Consider the following 18,973-nt stretch of genomic DNA (forward strand, 5'->3'; position numbering starts at 1 on the left):
TTATATTTGAACGGCGGGCTCTTCAGCGGGCCCTTAAAGCCAATGAAGTAGTTCATGTATATAATAATAATAATGTATCAGTTATCTATTATTTTTCATCTTACGTGTTAATAAATGATAATTTTATCATAATATTATACGTCATCGCGTATTACGGGACAACCAGTTATTATGCACGTGTAGTGCTATGGAACGGCGGGATCAACTTTATATAAACATCTTTTATATTGAAACTGGCTTTATTAGAAAGTAATATATATTATTTATAATAGATTATGTTTTAGATTTAGACAATAAATTGTTAACAGTCTGATTATGAATGCAGTCGATGCGTCCTTCTTTAAGGTTGAGTTAAAACTCTACAATAATATGATTAATCTTTTCTAGTTATCACAACCATACTATTAAAACAAAACAAAAAACAAACAATCGATTCTAAAGTTCAGTAATAAATATATATTTATTTGTTTATTAGGTAATCTGAGAATATGTCACGTAAAAGTAAAACTAAATGTTAAATTATTATTATACCTAGCAATATCTCATGAATTTAATTACCATCGCACCCAAGCAGGCAGCAAAGACAACTCAAGTTTTGCAAAAATGTTTTACCAAGGGCCAAAATTACTGAGTATATCTGATTCTTCCACCAATTTAATGTGTTTTTTTTATGGTTTTACCGTTATGAAAAGCGATTTGTAGTGGTATTATTAATTTCTAGCATTGAAACAGGCATTGTAACAAAAAATGCTAATAAGCTATGATATACGAATATGATGATACTGTAGAATGAATTACATCTATCCAAAACCAATAATAATAATTAATTGTTGTTATTTATGTCAAACGATACAATTTTTGAAAATCTCATATTTGGAATATTCTTTGATTATAGTTTTATTCCGATATCATAAATAATAATATATGTACATAACATCATCGATGTTCTTTGGCGCCATGAACCAATACTATCTAAGTACTAATTTATTATCGGTGCGTTTTTTTTCAATATGACATAGGACGTCGATAATCTCTAAAATCATGACAAAGTACCTCATGGCCGTGGGGGCTGAAACGGACCCCTAGGCCAGGATGTTTGATGGGCCCTCGTGCATATCGCTAAGGTTAAGCGCAGTGTGATGTTCTACACTAGTGTTCCCTAAATGGTATTCCTCAAGGAACCCCAAGGTTCCGCAAGGTGAAATTAAGGGCGTTCCATGTATATTTTAGTATTTTAAAATAAACCCACTTGATTTATTGAGTTGTCGGCACTCGGCATTGATAAAGCACTGATCGCGACCTCTTTTCGTGGTAGTCAATTAACATGCAACCCTTCTATATATGTGATAAATAGCCATTTCTAGTAGTCTGGAAACACACTAAAATAATTTAAATAAATTTCTGCACATGAATTATTATTTAATTATACCATTAAGGCGATATATCAGTGAAACGGCAAATAATTTTCAACTATATGCGCGACGAAATTTTGGCCTCGCTGACTTTCGGAGAGAGAACGTCGAGCTGGGAACACGTCAATTTGTTTCGTGATGGCGACGGGGGTATTAATTCTTAAATCGTGTAAAGATTACTAAAAACTTTACCCATTTACATCAATAAACAGAACATTAAATGGACGCATTTTGGATTTATACGACAAATTATATTTCGTTTGGCATGCGTCATTTGCACCCGCGCATCGCCTAGCCACGATCTTTTTAGACTGTGCCTCAACTGAGGTATGCCTTAATCATATCACTGCAAATTGCATCGCATATCCACATATTTGTAAATGTTAAAAGGTTTCCGGTAAAATAGCACCGCAGGCGACTTTTTTTTACTATTAGAGCAACTTTGTTATGTGTGTTTATCCTATTTAACTGGTCGACCTGCTACGCAGGGGCCTCTCAAAGCCCGGGCCCCCAGGCTAGAACCCTGTCAGTCCCCCCTTGGGGGCCATGCAGTACCTGTAGTAGAATATAGTACCTATGCTATAATACGTTTGTTCTTTCATTACGTTTTACATTTACAATGTGCACCGAAACATTTCGCAACGTTTACCGGTATGTATGTGATTGATTTATTCACTTCATTGTTTGTCACAAAATAATGATACGTTTGAAGTACTAAATTATGCTACTGTGTTTGCTGAATCGTCATACTTTCACTTCTCATAATTCACTACTTATCATGTATCAGTGATAATAACATACTTATCACATCAGTTATTTTACTTATTACGTTACCATGCATTCATTGTTCATGTCATGTCATCTGTAAGCTACCTATGGTTTTATAATTATATTAATTGCGTATTATGGGAACACAGCCTGTAAAACTATGATTGCGTGACTATTAATAATCATTTAATCCTATGAGTTTTAAATTAATTGGTCTTTCGTGCTACTCTCATAGAGCGCGCTGTTCTGTAGTATGACTAAATGCAAAGTGGTTCACAATCGATATTATATAATATGTGTTTGTTGAATTGTAATTATTAATTGGTATTATAATAATTTAGAACGCTTGTTGGGTGGTGTTCTCTGAGTTATACGATCTGCTCGCCAAATATAATTAAATTACCGTTAACGGTCGGTTTATTGGCCATTCTTTTACTAATCAATTTTATTTTCTGATTGTACCTACGATTCAAAAAATTAATGTATTTAATAAACCATTTCTTTTATTGAACGAATAATTCACAAGATTTGAGAATATAACATTCCATATATTGGACATACATACTTGAAAATACCTCAGATATAATGTGATAATAACCCACTAGAAAAAAATCACATTTGAAAAAATACGATGCTCGACGGTATTTTTACTAACATATCTGAGGTGTTTTTAAGTTACGTATGTTCAAATGAATATATGTTTTCAAATTTCACATTATATTATCAAGACTAAAAATTCAGAAAGTTCAACGTTTCTAAGCCATTTTAAAATTTAATGAGTGATAAACACGGTAAGTACCTACCTATTATATTCGCCATCGTCATAGGTGAGGTTGTTTCATCAATCGTACCGGAGTAAACCATTGATCACAAAGACAGACTGATTATAATTGTGTCGTATTTATCATCACTCATCACTCGTCAGCATCAATATAGCAGCTATGAAATAAGTCCTAAACCCATTTACTATGTTGGATCACAATGAAGATTTTTGTTTTCATTTTCCCATATGTTTGAACACATCCAATAGACATACCTAATATTTTATTATTGATTAATTTAATAAAACGCAATTTTTTAGTAGGTACTTATTCCAATTTTATTTAATAAATTTGGACCGGTTTTGTCCTCGTCAAAGGGAGGGACATTTGCCGGTTCAAATTTATTAAATAATAAAAGTGGAATAAGTACTAAAAAAAATTGCGTTTTATTAAATTAATCAATAATACAATGCAGTTCCACCATGAATTAAATACCGTTGAGTAGAAAGGTGCAAAGTACCAAAAATACAAAAACCATATTTTACATGGAATGGGTGCCAAGTACTATCATGTGTTAAATTGCAAAAGAGCTATAATGGGTCCAGAAGTATAGAAAACATTTTATGATCGATCAACAAATGGCAGTGCCCCGTGTGTACCTACACCATTTTTTTTTATAACGTAAGTATAACGTAAGTATAAGCAGCACTCGAAATGGAGAATTTTACGAACCGGAGCGCTCGGTAATGTTATGAAAATATTAACACAGTTATCTAATTTTATGTGTTTTATAAAAAATAAGTGTGTGATTTTTGGTTATATTATGGCCATTCCAGCTCAAATGGTAAAATTATTTTTTCCATGAGACGGAACAACAATGTTGCCGATTTTACGACCCGGAACGGCGCTCCGGTGCGTTCCGGTCCATTTCGAGCCCTGAGTATAAGTATTGTAACATATTAAGCGTAATATCGGAGCTGCATTGTAAGTTTATTGAAAAAAAAAATTAATAAGTAAATGTTTTTCTTAATTTCCCACACTTGATTTTTGGGACATAGCACCTTTCTACTCAACAGTATTCAATTGACAATTAACACAAAAAATAAATTAATATTTTATTGTGTACCTACTGACGATTGTATTTAAATGTATGACTTCGACTTCTTTATGGTGTTGTGTAGTGGAATCCAGCGTTCTTATCTATCATTTTTGAGTCGGCATCTAGCTTTAAAAATTCGCATCTGGCATATGGCGTTAAATCTAGCGTAGGTATATCGACGTAGGAAACAGCTTAAAACTTTTCATAAATAAGCTAGAATATTACACAGCTTTTACTTGATAATCAAAATGCTGTCTATACGTTAAGTACCTATATCTTTCCAATAAAATAAATTTTATGTGTTATTATGTAACAACAACATTTCGTATTTGAATTAATTTTTAGCTGTATGACTTAGGTACTCGTATTTATTAGTTGTGATTTGTGAAACATTCAATCTTTGTTTATGTGATAAATGTCACGTATTTTTTGAAATGCTAGTTTCTAGCTAGAAATTTAATTTAATTTTCAGAAAATCTAGCAGTTTTTTTCTGCCGTCTAGGTTATTTTTTACCCTATCTGACATATTTTTGAGAATGAAAATTGGCAACACCGAGTGGGACAATCCTGGGGTTACCAGACCTTGGCATATCGAAGTTATGGTAATATTATCTATTGTCTTGTCTTGCGAAAACATAAACATAATCCAACATTTTACACTTGTAATATTGAGATGCCCTATGCAAGCTCCCGGTGCATTTGCACTCGATGCCCTGCGGCAACCTTGAAAATGAATAGCTCGATCACAATGCGATTGAACCAGAGAACTATCTGGTCTGTGGATTGAACAAATTGTTTCTTTGCACTCTGCAGAAATATTTTAATTCTCGGGTAGGTACCTGGTATTGTCAAATTATTATGCAGCAGAAAAATCGCATCTTTGCCACTAGTGACTAGTAGGTATAATAATATGATGTAAGTATATATTAACTATCTATAAAGGTACCTATCTATAATCATAATCACTGTATTATTTGCGTGTAGCATGTAGGTACTAAACATACATATTAAGTAAGTATATCCTAAGTACTATCGTGACCAATTCGGTAGGTATCTACATAAAAATTGATGCAAATAAAACAATAAAATCAGTATTGCTTCCTGTTATAGTCAATTAGTAAGATACCAATGAAAAAACTGTCATTCACAAAAATATGCCAGATAGGTAATGAAATAACATATATGACAGAAAAATACCAGATTTTCTCAGGATAAAAAATAAATGGTTTTTACGAGAACACTAACTAAAGAATCTAAAACTGAGACTGTTTAAACATTGAATGTACAAAATTTGGTTATCACTAGGGATGAAGTATCGAAAGAAAGCATGTAAGTATCAATGTATTGGTAAGGTACGAAAGCACTGTTGCCAACTTAACTGTCTGTGCCAGTGTTGCCATCTTTTGTCATCGAATTATAGTACGGGGTCTAAAAAATTATAGTATTTCCGCTAAAAATATAGTACTTGTCATCTGTTGAAAGTGTATAGGATTTTTATTTTTTTCCAAAAAAATAACAAATTGAGAAAATCCGCGGCCTTTTTTTATTTGGATAACCTCTTCTGGCACAAAATGCTTACCGGCAAATTGAATAAAATAAATTTTAAACCGAAGTCGAAAGGCTTTTTTTACCTCTTTTTTTTTGATTCGCCAAATTTGCTTCTATTGTAAAATTATAGTAATTAGCACGAATTTATAGTACTGACATATCGAAATTTTAGTACTTTCTGCGTATTTTTTCCGATATTGGAAATTATAGTATTTTGGGCGTTTAATATCGTACATAGTACGCGTACCAAAATTATACTACATATCTACAAATACTGGTTTGTACTAACAGTGTGACCATCTTTTTAAAGTAGAAAGTACAGAGCCTCCAAAATTATGGTATTTGGGGAAAAAATATAGTACCTACGCGCTGTTGAAAATGTATTGGTTTTTTGTTTCTCAAAAAAAAAAAAATCGGTGTGTGTACTTCTGTACTTTGGCGTAACAAAACAAAATAAGCAGTTACCTGGGTCTATTAATATTACAGTGGATTAGGTTGATGAAAACGTACGCGATTCATCGGTGTCTCATATAGCAAATGATAATTTATTGTAATTTAATTATTTTTATAATCGAGCGGTTATAATCGATTCAGAAGTGCCCATGATGAATTAATAAAAAATCAAATTTTAATATATTTTTTGATTTATCTACCAACTCAACATTCACAAAATTTATTTATTTATTGATATATAATTTTACTCATAAATAATACTTACATAAAGATAGCCTCAAATCTTGATACACAATGTTTACAATGAAAAATATACACTCCAATATAAATAAAGTTTTATGAATATAAATTAACAGTGTAGAATGTTAGTCTCCATAAATTTGTTTATAAACATAAATATTTATAACACAATGTTGATTTATGTTTACAACACGTGCTGTTTACTTGGTTGTATTGGACGACTAACTAACTGACACTATGCGCATGCGCACGTACCCCTGAGACCGAAATGAATATAATCATAATAATAAATTATGTGTTGCATCGACGTGTGCAACTTCCGTCACACCTCAAACGTGTTCCGTTCCATCGGCGCGCGCAACTTTGTCACACGCCAAAAATACACTCTGATCTGTTTTACCAAACGCGCAAAAAGAAGCATAACTTCAAAAATAACGAAGAATTTGAGAAACTCTGAGACCCCTTTTTATTTAGGTACCTCTTCCGACCAAAAATGTTAAACGAAGAATTCAAGGAATTTCATTTTAAACCAAAGTCAAGGGATTTTTTTTCGTTTTTCGAGCAATTCTTTTCAAAATTCTCCAAATCATTGCGAAATTATAGTACTTTTCACCAATTTATCGAACGGAAATATCGAAATTTTAGTATTTTTTACAAATTTTTCCGATATTCAAATTATAGTATTTTCAATTTTGGGTTTTATATCGTACAGTGGTATAGTCCGCGGACCAAAATTATAGTACAATTACTATAATTATAGTACGGTTAGCAACGCTGGTTATTATTACATTATATTCGGAACAGCGCATAACGCAGTCCCGTCACCCAAAAATTACACGTCCGAGCTTATTAGCCATTAACCAATAAGGATAATCGCACTCGCAAGAGTCGTAAGGGCTTCGCCTTGGGGGACCCGCCTTTATGATCACGGTCCCCTACGCTTTTATCGTCCATGATTTTCAACTGGAACTGGCCAACGTTGGGAATTTAATAACATCTATCTGCGTTGTGCATATTATGCGTTTATTGGGATGCGCGCGCAATGCCCTCTAGTGACTATATAAATAAGCAGTAACCTATTTTATTATTTTCGTCAATATGAGCAGTTTTGTATGAAGATGTTTTAATTATTTCATCTAGAACTTTTCTGTTTTATATTATACTTAGTATAATATTATATTATATAATGTAGTATAATAATTATAATATACGTAATCGTCATAAAAAAGCCGGAGAGCACAATAATCCCGGTAAAAACCACCAATTTTCCGAATTGCAAGTATGTTTCTCGAGTAATCAATCAGTCGTCAATTTTAAAAATTCGCTGAAAAATCGCGACTTGAATATCCCAGTGAACATTATTAATTCATTGACCAAAAGAGCAAAAAAATGCTCTCGACTTTAATTCTGATTGAATCACGAGAATAAGTTTCGGGAAAGTATTCCGGAATTTTCTTTAAAACACGTTTGCAACCACCTACATTTATGGACTCATGTCCAAGACTTTACTTTTTAATTTGGTCTATATTTCTCCATGGCTGCCTCCTAAAGGGGGTCTCTATGGCAGTTTTATTTTCCTAAAAATGTGTTACCCATGTTCGTTACTTGTTCTGGATCTGGAAGAGTTTTGACTTTTCTATACGCGACCTCCGGATTTAGAAACTAATATTTTACCACGTCGGTCGGCGCTTTCAAAACCATTTTTGCCATTTTCAAAACATGGTTTCAGATTATTACATTCGAGCTAGCACTCCACACGAGGGCTTCCTAACTGTTATTTTACCAGTAGGTAGTAGGTATCCAATACCTACCTACAATTAAGAACATATTGCAAAATTTCGCAATAAACTTCCATACTTTTAATTTAAACGAAAAAACTACCTACACAATTTATGGTTACTTAACTACTTGGGTAGCAGGTGACAAGTTGCTCTAGTAGTGCAGGCAGGGAACTCTTTTCTGTGGGGACGTTCGTTCTTCCCATAACTTGACCATTTCTTATACTAATTCAAGCACTTATAATGTAACTCATAGCCGGGTACCGATAACATGCTTATTATCAGCAATAATATTATCAGTGCATAAAATTGATCTGCTATATGTATTGCTTAACGTTTATCAACACTTTATTGTGGGCGCACCTGGCCTACACTCACTTCAGTATTATATGATTTATGTATCTTTGTGGTTATGCATTTCACAAATTTATTTACAAGCATATTAACTAAATTTGAAGTGTCTTGTTTATAAACAATTTTCACCTGACTGTGAAAAGTGGGTAAGCAATACCAATCGTCATCCAGTTCCAGCAAAGTTATTGACTGTCAATTGAGTCAGTCGACCTCATACTAGACGTATTCTTCATAAAGATACTTGCGTAATTGCAGACCGGTTGGCCACACAGATATCTCGTACGTACTGTAGCGAACAGATCTGAGAATAATTGTAGGGTGACCGATAGAAAATTCCATTTATTGTAAAATACCACCCTTGTTTTACATTACAACGTCCGAGGTCGCTTTGGTATACAGTCGAACTTGGTTATTACGAGGAAGATGGGACCGACTGAATTTGCTCTTTATAAGCATTACTAGTTATATATCGTAGATAAATTGTGTTTTTAAATGAGCGGTCACATAACACAAAAAGTCGCAATTCAAACAAAATTATACAATTAGAATTTTCCCCCGAAACAAGCATGGCATTCATAAACTGCAAAAGAAGTTGTTTATTGTAATGAACGCAGGTAGGTACCTACTGACTTCAGCTTGGATTTTTTTACATGAAATTTCAACCATATCCGTGGAGGCTTTCAATTAATTACAATAAGACCACTCCTGTCCAACTGCATTGTAGCAAGGCCGTGGCACGAAACTGTTGGTCATTCTTCGAATGCAATTTAGTAACTTGTACGTATACAGTTCGCCGTATCACACTTCACCATGAAATGTTGTATCGGAAATATAATATGGCCATATATTAAAGACCGTACTACGTCGGTCGTATACAGGGTTGCCAGACGTCCCTATGGCCATCCTCCCACGGCACAACTGAAGTCCGACGGAACTGAAACTAAAATTCCAGCCAGTATCTAGCTAATGTATTTCAATGGCGGCTCGCTGACGGCGAGACTGGAATCTCTCAGCTTCAAAACGGTCGCGAAGAGACGCGACATGCTAGTCTCGCGGTCTCTGAAGTTTCCAGTCACCGTAAAACAGTGGTACCAACATCATTAGATTCGGTGAAAAATCATATTTTCTTACCAAAATTGGTCGCACTGCGAACATGTGTAATGCTATAAAAATCATTAACAACCCAAAATGTAAAAAGTACAAGATAAGCAAAATTGAAATAACTTAATTCTATTCGAATAAACGCAGCAGCGTACGTGTTGTCAGTTTTTGTACAAAACAGCTGATGGTTCAGTTTGACAGTTTGAGGTTATGTGATTATTATTTCAAGTGGCTTTAGTAGCGCCGTGTGCGAAGCATCACATTGGCCAGTTTATGAGTTCCTTCACAAACCAGTTCTGTCAGATTTCAGTTGCGCCGTGGGAGGAGGGCCTATATGAGCGGGATTGTCCCGAGTTCAACAGACAAATCCCGAGTCCCGCATTGTCTCTGAAAATGCCGACTTAATAAAAATTGTAAATGCAAAAAATGTACGTATAGAATAGTTGGAGGCTATCGTAGACATCCTGGCGTACCACCATTTATGAATATGACTGAAGCAAGCGAGAAAAAAACAATAGATGAGAAATGGATAATATTTTTTAAAGATCATTCCGCTTGCAATAATTTGTAAAGTATAAAATTGTAGCCCACATACTCTCAATTCCACATTCCAATGCAATTTGAGAAAGAACATTTTGATTTAATGAGTGCAGCCTGTAGAAAAGAGAGAAACAGATTATTATTAAAAACCGTAGAAGCTGAGTTTCTAATCAATATATTTTAATAACTGTGATTCCTGCGGATTATTATGTGACTATTTTTTATATGTTCTCTTCTGTATACATAATATGTACTTGTTTACATTTATATTATAATTTAATTGAAATTGTGTATTTTTTCTTAATTCTTTAACTTCTTTTGTTTTTTTGGTCGTTCGAAATAATGAATATCCCGATCTGTGATTTTGGAAATCTGGCAACATTGGTTGTATAATACTGACATAAAATGCATGTCTTAATAAAACACGGTTCTTGTCGGTTTACACTGTTTACACTTACAGTAAGCCAGCAGCAAACAAATTTTGAAAATAGTCGATATACTGAATTATTTGTTAGGTTAGGTCAGGGGTCCACCCGAGAGTTCTGGGTTCGATCCCGGTGAGGACACAATATGTATGTTTTCTCAAAGTCTGGGTGTTTGTGATTGTTCAAAATTACTAACAACCACCTTGTACGAAAAAGCAAGTACATGGTTATTAACAATTCGAAAAAAAAAACGACAAGAACCGTGTTTTATGTAGACATGAATTTTATGTCCCGTGTATCACGGTATCACGGTTTTCAAAATATCGGTATTGCAATCCGTAGGTGCGATGCATATTCAATCCCTCGTGGCTGACAACCATTCCTCGTAAAACAAACTGTTAACATAAACTCTATTATGGGAAGGCCACTATTCTCCGCTTATGAGTAGGTATGTCTTTATAAAATTAGTATCGATTAAGGTTTTTAAAACATCTACCTATCTCAGATATACCCATATTTTATGACTTATAATTTATATCATTATAAAATGCAACTAAAATATGTTAAAGCATGGACGCCATATGGCACAACTTGCATAAAAATTGCGTGCATTCTTACTCGTGTAAGTTGTCTCCAAACATGTTTACCTACTCACTACTGCATCATTTACAGGTCAGCAACTCGCATGTTCTATCTATGTAGTTACAATAATAACAATTTATATATGCACATATTCATTACTTGCATACATACAAGCAGATTACTCTAGTTACAAAATAGCCAATAATTAATGATAAATAATATAGTTCTTAGTCATTGGATTCAGTGACGTCCCCAGGCAAAGTGCCGCCCTTAGATAGACTTAGAATGTCACCCCCTTCAGGTTGTATGCCAATTTGTTGGGTACCTACCTACCGACCTATTTTATTAGTCACCATCTACCAGTGGCGAAGGGTGGAGGTAGGCTGTTAAGATTCGCTATAAATAATGCACACTAAACTTTTTTAGTCATATGTATTTGTTTTTATTGAACTAAGACTACAATTTACAGATGGTGTTAGTTAGTTTTTTAAAATCAATTAAACCCGGTCTAAACGAAACCATAATAGTTTTGGTCTAACTTGGGCAATACGACAAAATTGTGCACACTTTTTCATTCATAGTTATTTGTTTTCATTGTATTACAAATACATATTACACATATTGTTGGTTAATTTTTTTAATTCATTAAGCCCTGCCTAAACCAAACTATAATAAATAAAAAATATTATTCTATTTATAAAATATTCAAAGTTATGTATGATTTAATTGCATAATTTTAGATATTTTATAGATAGACGTGTATTTTTTGACTATTATCTATTATGGCTTGGTTTCTCAGGGTTTAATTGAATTTTAAAAACTAACCAACACTATCTGTAAATTGTAGTCTTATTTCAATGAAAACAAATATGTATGTGTGAAAAAGTTTAATGTGCACTGTTTATGGCGGATCTTAACAGCCTACCTCCACCCTTCGCCACTGCCATCTACTGGGGATTAGAACATTTCTCAAGTCATCAAAAACATAATATGTTTTTAATAAAATAAACATATCAGCATAATAAAGAGCTGCGTTTTTAGGAAAGTGGAGGTATGAGGCGCTGACGGGTTTGGGGACTCCCTAATGTTTTTTTTCACGCTCATCCCACGACCCCGCCATCGCTCATAACACCAATACTTTACTACATTATTCGAGTGGTTAAAGTCAAACAACGTTATCTACAAAAAAAGTGTTTTTTTTAGATAATGTTATTTTACATTCTCGGCTACATGACAGTCGAACAACTTCATTCTTTTCTAGTTTCTTAAATCGTCAGTAAAGTTTAACGTTAACTCCATAAAGTTACCCTTGTTATCTTATTTTTTTAAAACCATGCCTATAAATTTTAACATCACCATAAGCAAAATAAATGTACAATACACAATTAATTATAAAATATGAACATTACGCATTAATTAAACATCTCCTTTGTTGAGTTACAAAAAACTAAAAAAACGTTTTTCTTGTAAAGTTGGACTTTTGTAGATAGTGTTGTTTTTAGCTAATCATAATACGAGGGTGGGTCAATAATTCCTTAGAAAAAAGCATTAAAACAGTTTTTATTTTTGTATTTTTTTTTTATTTCTCAACATAATCTCCTTGGAGCTCAATACACTTGGTTAGACGTTTCTCAATTTTTTTTAAACCGTCAGAAAAATAAGTTTTCGGAAGGTCCTCAAAATAAGCATTTGTCCGATCGATGACTTCTTCATTTGAAAAAAAACGTTGTCCACTTAGCCATTTTTTTAAGTTTGGGAAAAGGAAAAAGTCACTGGGGGCTAAATCTGGCGAATACGGTGGGTGGTCGACCAATTCGAACTTCAATTCTTCAATTTTAGCCATTGATCGTTAACATGTGTGAACACGGGCATTGTCCTGATGAAAGAGGATTTTTTTCCTGTTTAAATGAGGCCGTTTTTCTTCAATTTCGTTTTTTAGCTGGTCCAATAAAGATGCATAATAATCCCCTGTTATTGTTTTTCCTTTTTCCAAATAGTCAACGAAAATAATTCCACGTGCATCCCAAAATACAGTAGATAACCTTACCAGCTGATTTTACGGTTTTCGCCTTATTTGGACATGGTTCGCCTTTCGCAATCCACTGCTTTGACTGTTCTTTCGTCTCGGGAGTATAGTGGTGTATCCATGTTTCATCTACAGTCACAAAGCGACGAAAAAATTCATCCGGATTGCGTTGCATGAGCGACAACAGGGCTTTAGAGGCCACCACCCTATTGCGTTTATTGTCGACTGTGAGCAAACGCGGCACCCATCTTGCAGAAACTTTTTTCATGCCCAATTTGTCATGTAAAATAGAAATGACGCTACCTTTTGAGATCCCTGTAACCTCAATTATCTCACTCAACTTTAATCTTCGGTCACTTAACACCATATCGTGGATTTTATTGATCATTTCTGGTGTAGTCACCTCTACAGGACGTCCTGAGCGTGGTTCATCCTTTGTTGATGTACAACCACGTTTAAATTCATTTAACCAGTTATAAATAGTTGCAAGTGAAGGAGCAGATATGCCGTGAACTAAATCCAACTCATTTTTTATTTCCTTTGCTGTTAACCCTTTTATATTAAAATGTTTAATAACAGCTCTAAACTCAATTTTCTCCATTTTTGTAAACAAGCAAATTTTTTTTTAAATGTACGAAAATAAAAAACAACAACCCGACCAATCTGATTGAAACTTCGCAGCATACTGAATCGGTAGTGCCGCTGCATGAAAACAAACCGCTTACAGTACTAGTCGCGCCACCTGTCGGCTTTTCTAAGGACTTATTGACCCACCCTCGTATTACTAATCTTTTTTCTCTACTGTCTATACAAATACCGAAATGTAATGCAGATCTGGCACAATCAGACCGACGTAGTATGCGCGTCAACTTCCAACGGCATGAGTCTTCAATTTGCCATGTCACATAAGGTGCCATATTATGTATTAGCCCTTAGGGAAAGAATACCCATCCTTTTTGAGGTTGGAGCTACCTTTTATCTTAATTTTTATAGCAATCGTATTCTAATATGAATCTTATAAGAAGCTTATAAGAATTTTTGTTGCTTATTTAGTTCTTCATAGTTAAAACTATTCTTTTTAAATGGAAAAATATCGTTAAATATCTGCAAAAACATAATAATTTTAACATTTCCGTATTTTTTTATAAATACTTATGGGAAAGCAAGAAACAGTGGAACAAATCGAAAAATTTTCATGCAGTTTTTCATTAATTCACATATACCTAGGTGTTCCTATATCATTTAATAAATTTCATATGAGGAAAACTGAAGATTCACATAAAAATGAACTTCCAAAACATAATACAATTCGAAGATGGACGTCCTTTAAATATGAGTATTTTTATGTATTCAGTAGTAGATACTTTCCATAATACGAGTATATCAGAATATTTCTATTGTGTCAACGTAACATCATTTTGCAATTCAATTAACTATAATTCGAAATTCCCCACATCCATCCATTGGACAAACCATAACGATGGTTTGAGCTAGAATTTGGACATTATTTTCATCTAGCAAAACTAATTTGTCCCATTACCGGGGTATTATATTTTTCATCCATAATTCTAAGTTTAAAGTATGGAAATCATTATTATTATCAATATTCACAATCGTGATTCGACCGGTTAGGAACCCTTGCTTTTGAGGGTGCATGTGTCGGGATCGAATCTTCTTAATATTCTACATTACATAGATTTGTTGTTATTAATATTATCAGTAATTGAACCACAAAAATTAGTTGATTTCTATTTACTATGTATTAATAATCTACAATCACAATGGAATTATCTTGTAATAAAGAAATGTTTGTGAATATAGCAGTGTATACATATAAATGCATATTAGAATATCACAGTTCAGGGTTAAAACCTAGTACATAACAAACAACGTGGCCTTAGGTACTTAGGTACATGGTTTCTAAATTATTTTTGGTGTGTAATGAATTTGTTAACCAGCACCAAGGTGTTACCTGCTAGATTTTTATAAATCGTTCATCCTGAAAATTGAACGATTTAAAATCGTATGTGCACAGTGTATCAACAGTAAAATAAAACCATTTCTTAATTCCCTTAGCTGGGTTTTTAATTTTGACAACTGCGTAGCAAAATATTAATATCTGTCTGAATCGATGCGGCGAATGCGAATCCCATCTACTCGTTGGTCAGATTGTTTTTCATTTGATCAGAATGGCATTGACAGGAATTGAAAAGTAGTCGATCGCAATCACAGATTTGCGGTTTGGTGCACTCGGTGGATTTCTCTGCACTATCGATTGTCTCAACTCGCTGGACGTCGTTATTGCTGTTGTATCGATGTCACAAATACACATCAACTCGTAAACCAGGGTAGGTTAATCTGGATAATACCATAGCGGCCAGCTTTAATTAGTAACTATTGACTGAACCTGCGAGAAAAATAACATATACTGTCCAACAAGTTCTTCTTGGCTACGTGTTAAAACTGTGAACTAACAAGCTCCTCCCATTTTTAACCGCATTTCGATTATAGCGCCTTCCGGTTAGCGACGAGTTGTCCACGTGTTAAAACTGTAAACTAACAAGCTCCTCCTACTTTTAACCGCACTAGCGACTTCCGGTTATTGCCTAGATCTCCTTGTCGGACAGTAGGTACCTACACAGAATGTTGAAATAGACCGATTCCATTTTAATGTTCTTTATCCACCTAGTAACAGTTGGATCCAGATTCTAGGCCATGTAGGCCAACCCCCTTCTACCCAGCCGTTCCATTTATATGAATATTTTGTCACTCTAGTAAGCCCGTACGATCAACAATGGATGGCTGTTGGCACACCCTTTTTTCCACACCTCACCTCACCACTCCACCATTGTTATTTGACCTCTTTACTTACTCGTGAGGAATTGTTGCAAGTTCCTCGTGACTTCGGAACCCTTTGAGATACTTATATAATAAAATATCCTAGTAGTGCCTAGAGTTTGGTTTCGGGAATTTCCCGACGGGAATCCTCGAGAAATTTTTGAGATTTTCCATCCCGAATCTAGAGAATTGAAATTTTTAACATTTCGGGAAATCCCGGATCTCGAGAATCTTTTCTTGGGATTCGGGATTTCAATAATATCAAATATTAATTGAAAAAAAACGATTTTCTATATGGAAAAAGTGGACAGAAAACACAAAACGTTCAAAGGCTGATCTTTAATTTAACACAATTCTTTGATTTAACACAATTAAGCCAACGTCGACTCAAAATGAGCACAATTTTTACAACATCAAGGAATTTTGTCTCAAAAGCGTACAGCGATTGACAGTCTGTGTTTTTTGAAATAAGTTACTTTACGTTACTATTTTAATTAATAATGTTGTTTTGAATTATTTTTGTTTTCCTACTTCTATTTTGTTTGTCTTCTAACATAAATAAAAAAAATCATATTTTTTGGAATTCGTCGGATTTTACGCTGATTGTAGGATTTTTACAGGTTTTTTTTAATTCTTTTTTGGAAATCCCGAATCTTGAGAATTCAAAAATTCATCATTTCGGGAAATCTAGTAGTGCCTACTTATAAACCAATGCTCTTATCATACTGTAACCTATTAATATGTAGGTAACCAATTCATTTTTATTGATTGCAGTCACATATTTTTTTTTAATCTGTTTTCTTCTTTGATAATAGTTGATTGAGAGTTAAATCAAGAGTGCGACTCATATATCGTAGATCAGGGATGGCAAACCTTTTTACGCACGCGTGCCAAAATTTCACGATTGTCATTTTTTGACTGTCTGACGTGCCGAGCAGTTTTTCATGAAGAAAAAAATAGTTTAAGAATTCCTCGGACTCTTGGCTCGTCAACCCGTCAATCGCCTGCATCAAATCACGAAATGTGGCATTTTCGTATGATACAGATGCTGCTGTTAAAATACCTACCTATTTATAAATTTGTTTATAATGAATATAAACAAGCCAAGCCTAACTTTCAAAATGCTTCACTGTTAAATAGATCACGTAAACACCTTGTTTCTACATTTTGACAACCATTTGAAAATTCTCACTGAATAGTGAGTGAGGTAATTTTATACGTCTTCTCGAGGTTGGTCTCATTACTCAATCACTTAATAATAATTTTTAATATTTAACCGCGTCTGGTTGAGGTATTGTCATGTAAGTAAGTTAGTTGTCTCACTCGTGTTAATAACATCATAAAATTAGCAACAAGACTCAAAACAGTCACTAAATGTAAATAAGCAATAAAAATTAACCCGATGTCATATTAAATATGCCATAAATTTTATTAAACTGTGTGGATGGAGTTGCAACAGAAAATATCGCAAACTTAGCTCAACAAGCCGTTACCTGTAATAAATATCTAAAATATTTTATTAGGTTGACAGTTTTTTTTCTCTGTACGTAGGTACCAGCCTTTATGTATTAAATTTCTATTTTAATGAAGAATTATGACAACATAACTATACAATGAATAAATAAATAATAATTTTGTTGTAATAATTAATTTTTAATTCAAGATATGACGAAAAGTGGTGGTAAACCTGTGGATACTTACGAAATTTCTGCCGTATCAACAAATAAATGATATCACCTAAAATAGTTTGTAAATAAAAATTATAGGTCACATTTTCAAAACACTGTTTTCAATAATTGCAATGGAGATGAATGGTTTTCATAAATCGACAACTGTAACATGGTCAATTTGAACTACCGGAAGAGTAGTTTTTCCTTTTATACCAACATAATATTTCAAAATTGTCAAACATTACAGAATGTGGGCAAAACAAGTGAATTTTCGACCGCCGATGTATTAGTGGGTGGCCTGCATCGATTTAATGAAGTATAATAATGTGTTGTAAGTAATTATTTCATGACCACGGACTGACAGTGCTTTAGCCTGGGGCCCTGGCATAGGGGGTGCTCCAGCTAAGTGAGATAAACACACATTACAAATTTGCTAGAAGAAAGTCGGCGCTATTTTACTTTTTATATATACGGTTGTGCGATGCAATTTTCACGTGTAGAATTTTGGAAACGCAACTAGTGCATTACATTCCTCTTACTTTAGCGATAAGTAGAGGGCTCCGTCAAATATACTGGCCTGGGGGGCGGTTTAGGGTGTGGGGGCCATGAAGTAGTCACAATAATTTATTGACGGATGCAAATTATTTTTTTACATAATTGATAATTTGTTGTTGGTTTTTGAAAACCGTCCATTTCCGTTTACCCATTTACAGCAGCTGCCTTTTTCAATGTTGTAAGCGCTTGATAAAAATTAAATTGTGCGAAGATATGATATTTTTCATACATTTTTCAAGGTATTCAAGTTTCGCCGTCGCTTCTCTAGTCGATACGTTGCGCGGTAAATATTATTCGATGCTAGTTCAATGGACTGGAAAAAATGTGTTGTTTATATCAATTGTTTTTTTTGCTGAGGTGTTATTTTTATGCATTTGAATAAACTGAGTTGCATTGTTGCACATAGCTACATAATATCAGCTAGGTGTTAAAGCTACGTAGATAGATGATTCATATTATTATAGTATATGAAATATATCAAATATGTAGACGGCTATCATATCGAGAATTAACATTAAAAAAAACATAGTCCAAACCCTTGATTCCAAGAAATAGTAATTTTGACAATTTTCGTCTCAGGCAAGGGAATGAATGATGCGTCACATTATGTCCCTGTCATTCGTCAATTACCTAATTGATAGTTATGTTACCTTTCGACCGTCGATATACCTATCATCAGTATTAATTGCCAAGGATCATTCACAGAAATATGCCAGGTAGGGTAATAAAATAAGTTAGATTGCAAAAAAAACCTTGATTTTCTTACTAAATGAAAAAATTCTAGAAGCATTTCAAAAAATAGATTTTAATTATTATCAACTTT

At 33.8% G+C, this 18,973-nt stretch overlaps 1 protein-coding gene across 3 annotated transcripts in view; it reads left to right on the top strand.

Moving 5' to 3' along the window:
* The window catches only part of mino (glycerol-3-phosphate acyltransferase mino), a 97,612-nt gene that overhangs the window by 59,024 nt on the left and 19,615 nt on the right, over window positions 1-18,973 (top strand). The gene's annotated exons all lie outside the window — the stretch shown is intronic.

The sequence above is a fragment of the Rhyacophila brunnea genome, unplaced genomic scaffold (assembly GCF_057557595.1).
Source record: "Rhyacophila brunnea isolate RB1 unplaced genomic scaffold, BYU_Rbru_1.0 scaffold_4, whole genome shotgun sequence".
NCBI classification, from domain to species: Eukaryota; Metazoa; Arthropoda; class Insecta; order Trichoptera; family Rhyacophilidae; genus Rhyacophila; species Rhyacophila brunnea.